The sequence below is a fragment of the Lissotriton helveticus genome, chromosome 4_1 (genome assembly GCF_964261635.1).
Source record: "Lissotriton helveticus chromosome 4_1, aLisHel1.1, whole genome shotgun sequence".
Lineage (NCBI taxonomy): Eukaryota > Metazoa > Chordata > Amphibia > Caudata > Salamandridae > Lissotriton > Lissotriton helveticus.
In genome coordinates this window covers 315309477-315314839 of record NC_136063.1, presented here as the reverse complement: position 1 = coordinate 315314839, position 5363 = coordinate 315309477, and the positions used below count along the sequence as shown (strand labels likewise).

General features: G+C 50.3%; 1 pseudogene; it reads right to left on the bottom strand.

Annotated features, from left to right (window-relative positions):
• Positions 1-1572: 1572 nt before the first annotated feature.
• Positions 1573-4286, bottom strand: LOC144828564 (elongation factor 2 pseudogene; annotated as a pseudogene).
• Positions 4287-5363: the final 1077 nt, after the last annotated feature.

Genomic DNA, 5363 nt, shown 5'->3' with positions numbered 1-5363 from the left:
GGTGTTGACACGGACAAAGTTTATAAAGCTGCTCGGAAACATGCAACAATAGCCATGTTTGCCATGGAGAAAACTCATACAGGAGAAAACATTTTGCATGAGTTTAACACAAAGGTCTTTGAATGGCTGTCCCCAGGAAAACGCATGATTGGTTATGTTTCCACGGATAATGGCGCCAATGTAGTTAAGGCCATGGATAAGGGTAACTATTTCAGAGTTCCGTGTTTGGCGCACTGTATAAACCTGGTTGTTAAAAAATTCTTGAGTGAAGAAAGTCCAGTCTCCGAGTTACTGACCACCTGCCGAAGAATGTGCACACATTTCAACCATTCTTTTAAGGCCCGGAAGCAGCTGAGGTGCCTGCAACATGAACATAAAGTGCCAGTGAAAGCACTCATCCAGGAGGTGGCAACACATTGGAACTTAACCTTCTACATGCTTGAGCGTCTGTATGAGCAGTATGCGGTAGTCGATCAGTAATTCTTTAAACTGGGTACACCTATGATAGACATGAGGATACAGGTGGAGCAATGGGAGCTAGTTAAAAGCCTGACAGACATGCTTCGTCCTTTTGAGGTCTTCACGCGTGCAGTCAGCAGGGAGGACTGTAATTTGGGAAAAGCTATCCCATTGTTGCGCATGCTAGAGCACCAACTGAAGGCGGTGTCTTCTAGGTTTGAAAAAGATGGAAAGGAAGAAGCATTGGAGTTGACGGAGAAGTTATTACAGCGCCTACTTCGGGATGAACGTCTTGAAAAGATCCAGACAGAACAGCATTACATTTCTGCTACTATTCTGGATCCACGGTACAAAAAGGCAGTGGCAGGCAGAGTATTCTTTCCTTTTGATGACGCAGATGTTACAAAGTACAAACATTGTCTAGCTGTGTCAGCCACTCGGTTTGAAAGAGAACGGCAGGAAATTGAAGGAAAAGGCAGTACATCAGCAGGCCATCCGCAGTCAAAAAAATCCACTTCTGCATCAGTGGCTGTGGCAGAAGTGAGTGATTTTCCCTCTCAGCCGTTAACGACACCAGCAACCGTATCATCTGCACCAGACACAACAGTAATATTTTTTTTTTGTATTTTTTTTTTGAGAATTCAGATCAGATTTATTGGTTAAATGGCACTAACACATTTGATGTTCATGCTGACAACCACACTGCACAAGATCCTGCCTTCCAACTTTCTGCTCCAAACGAGCTCTCCCGCCCCAAAGAAACCAGGAGTCCCTGTACCCGCAAGCCTTTATAGCCAACTGGCATAGTAATTCTCTGTCAGTTGGCCCTCAAGATGTTACCTCATATGCCTCATCCCTCCTCAAGTGTTCCTTCCTAAAAAGCACCTGTGTTCCTTTGAGTCGCAAATAAATATGAACCAGGCGACTTAGTCGTGTGGTTAAGTGGAAATGTTTTAGTTAACGGCACCGCGTGGAGCCCCCAAAAATAATGTGCAACACAGATAAACCTATAAGGCTGAATACGAATGTACTCTGGAGATCAAGTTGCTCTGCTTCAAGTGCAAGGCAAAGAGATGTCACTGCAGTCTAACAATGCGCCAGCTTCTCCCACGTCAAGAGTCCAATGACAGTTGGTTTGGTTGGTGCTGGGAGGACCGCTTCTGTTCTACAATTTGTCCAGGAAGTTGTCCAGTGCTGGGATTCCCTCCTTAAGTCCCTTACGTTTTCGTGTCTCAGCCACAACCTGGGATGGGCGGGCAGTAGCATCAAACGGGTCACCAGGCAGAATCTGCCAGTGGTCGAACACACACTGGGGGAAAGCTTGACCGCCTGTGTTAGACCTCAAGTCTGCTGTAAAACCAAAAGACTCGTTTACAGGTAGGTACGCTTTGACCACGAAGATTGGGGTGCCCATCACCTGGGATTCCTCAAACACATGGCCACGCTTCCTGTTCAAGACACCGTAGATTCCGCCAACCACTTGCTCTGGACACTGAATTTCCACCAGATAAATGGGCTCCATGAGTCTGGGCTGCGCAGTAAGGACACAGGCGTAGAGGCACCTCCTGGCTGTGGGAATGATCTGGCCGCCACCTCTGTGGATAGCATCAGTGTGCAGCGTCACATCGTGGACATCGAAGCGAACAGCGCGCATGTTCTCCTCACACAGAGCACCCTCTTTGGTGGCCCACTGGAATCCGGCCACCACGCTGTCCTTGATTTCGTTCAGGTACTGCACTCCTTTGGTGACGTCGGCCAGGATGTTGGGCCCGGTGCCGTCGGGACCGAAGCACCAGATCTTACGGGCCTCGGTGACGTCCCACTCGTACTTCTCGGCCAAGTAGCGGGCACGGGTCTTCAGCTCCTGGCGGGCAGCCACGTCCCCCTTGTCGATGTCCTCGGCCAGGCCGTCTGGGAAGGGGCGCGCCTTCATGTACAGGCGGTTGTGCTTGTTGGGAGACTTGGAGAGGCAGAGCACGCTGGACTCTTCGGCCACCGTCTCGCGGTAGGACACCACGGGGTCAGATTTCTTGATGGGGATGCAGGCGTGGTCCTCCTCCAGATCCTTCAGGCAGATCTCCAGATGCAGCTCCCCGGCGCCGGCAATTATGTGCTCCCCGGACTCCTCAATGATGCACTGCACCATAGGGTCAGACTTGGCCAGTCGCTTCAGCCCCTCCACCAGCTTGGGCAGGTCGGCAGGGTTCTTAGCCTCCACGGCCACGCGCACGACAGGGCTGACGCTGAACTTCATCATCCTCAGGTTGTGGGCGTGCTCGAAGGTGGTGATGGTGCCAGTCTTCACCAGGTACTGGTCCACGCCGACCAGACCCACGATGTTTCCGCAAGGCACGTCCTCGATGGGCTCCACGTAGCGCCCCATCATGAGGATGGTCCTCTGGATGGGCTTCAGGTACAAATCTTCCTTCTTGCCGGGGGTGTAGTTGGGTCCCATGATTCGGACCTTCAGGCCAGTGGACACTACACCAGAGAAGACTCGTCCGAAAGCATAGAAGCGACCATTGTCAGTGGTGGGCACCATCTTGGAGATGTACATCATCAGGGGGCCTTTGGGGTCACAGGTCTTGATACCCATGGCAGCCTCGTCGTCGGGGGGGCCCTCATACAGGAGCTCGCAGCGGTACTTCTGGGCAGTGACCGGGGAGGGCAGGTGGATGGTTATCATCTGAAGCAGAGCTTCTCCGGCTGGCAGCCAGCGCCTCATGACCGCCTTCAGAAGCTGCTTGCCATCCTTGTCCTTATCCTCACTGTCCAGCTTGATCTCCAGTTTCTCGATCAGTTTGGCGGTCTCTTCTTTCTTGAAGTTCATGATGGCATCAAACACCTTGAAGATGGGGTCCAGCACCAGCTGGCAGAAGGTCCTTGGCAGTTTCTTTCCATCTGCGTTGGTTGCGGTCTTGCTGAACTTGCCGTTTGCAGGATCAAAATACCTGTCTCCCCAAAGTTTCTTCATCATATCTTCGACCTTCTTGGCACGCTCTGGGGCACCAAGCTGGGCATCACCCTTGGCAGCAAACTTTGTGACATACATCTCTGCAAACTGTTTCAAGGTGAAAGCCCAGCCGTGCAGGCCAGAACCGAAGCCGACAGTGCCAGGAACTGGATCAATCATGATGTTGCCCATAGGGCCAGCCTCCCCTTCGCCATAAGTGGAAATGATAACGTTGACGTTCTCCACAATGCGCTGGAAAGTCTGGTACAGCTCTTCAGCTTCCAGCTGCAGCTCGAGCAGAGCACGGTCCATTTTGTTCATCATCAATACTGGTCTAATCCTCTCGGCGATGGCCTGACGCAGGACAGTTTCAGTCTGTACACACACCCCAGAGACACAGTCCACGACGACCAGAGCTCCGTCTGTGACACGAAGGGCAGCTGTGACTTCAGAGGAGAAATCAACGTGTCCTGGGGAGTCGATCAGGTTGATGAGGAAACCAGTACCGTCTTTAGACTGCTTGATGAAAGCCAAGTCGTTTTCTGACAGGGCATAAAACAGAGAAATGGCTGTTGACTTGATGGTGATGCATCTTTCTTGCTCGTCCTTTCTGGTGTCGGTGAAACGAGTCTCTCCTGCCCTTGCAGAAGCGATGATTCCAGCTTTGCTGACAAGGGAGTCAGTGAGTGTGGATTTCCCATGGTCCACGTGTGCAATCACTGACATGTTTCGGATGTTAGCCTTCTTGTCCATGATGGCCCGGATCTGGTCTACGGTGAAGTTCACCATCTTGGCGGATGGCGGTGGATTCTCCTCAGACCGGGAACGGAGAAGGAAGGCGGGTTGGACTGCCTGCCTCGCTCGCGGGACAGACAGGCGGACAACAGTAATATTGTGTGAAGAAGAGGTTTGGCTAACTGAGCTTGGGTTTGCTTCTCAAATGGTCCCAGAAAAAAGTAAGCAAAGTGGAGGAACCCTGGAGAACCTTGAGTCGATGGTGCAGGCCTATCTGAATGACTCAACAGAGGTCCATCTTTCTCATAACCCAATGGCGTATTGGCATGGGAAAACAGATGTGTGGCCAGAGATCACCAACCTGGCTATAAATTACTTGTTTTGCCCACTCGCAAGCGTGTCTTCTGAACGTGTTTTCAGTGCTGCTGGTGGCATTGTAACTTGCAAAAGGACCCGCCTCTCGCCCAAAAATGTGGAGAGGTTAACAATGATCAAGATGAATCAGCACTTCATACCACCAGATTACAAAATACGAGAATACACGCAGGAAGAAGACGAGGAGGACACCAACTTAGATGAGGGAAGTTCTTCCCTGTTAACTGACCTACTCCCGTCTGGATTAGCAGAGTTTGAAGACGAGCTCTTCTTCCCTGACACCGAGCCCTGAAAATGAGTCAATGAATCACTAACTTTCTTTTTCGTCCTTATTCACTTTTATTCCTGTGTGTCTGTCTTTCTTTGTTTTGCAAAATCTATATAAAAAAAACTTTAATCACCTAATCACAAAAACAAGCCCATCAGCAGAACTGTCTTCACTTATTTGCTTATTGATTTGAAGGTGCCGCAGTCTACATTCCTCAGGTTCACAAGTTCACAAGAACATGCTCCTCTATCCTCCTCCAGACTCCTATTTCCCTCAAAGCAGATGGCTGGATTACGCCCAATGAAGAAAGACTCTGCACTTGTGGGGGTGTTCTACTTTTTTGCGGGTGAGTTGACGAGTCTGGGGCTTTGCTGTGAAGGTCTAATATCAGCTAAAAGTGGTTTCGAGAAAATCGGAGCAGAAAAAGGTTTTGCGCTTTTGATCACTTACCTGTCTTTGGGGTACTGTTTGGGGGGCTTTTAGGTTGTTGGGGGTGGGTTTTGGGGTCTGTGAGCACTGCTGGCACATTCTAATGTTGATTGCATTTGTTTTACAGGAAATCCATGGTGGAAA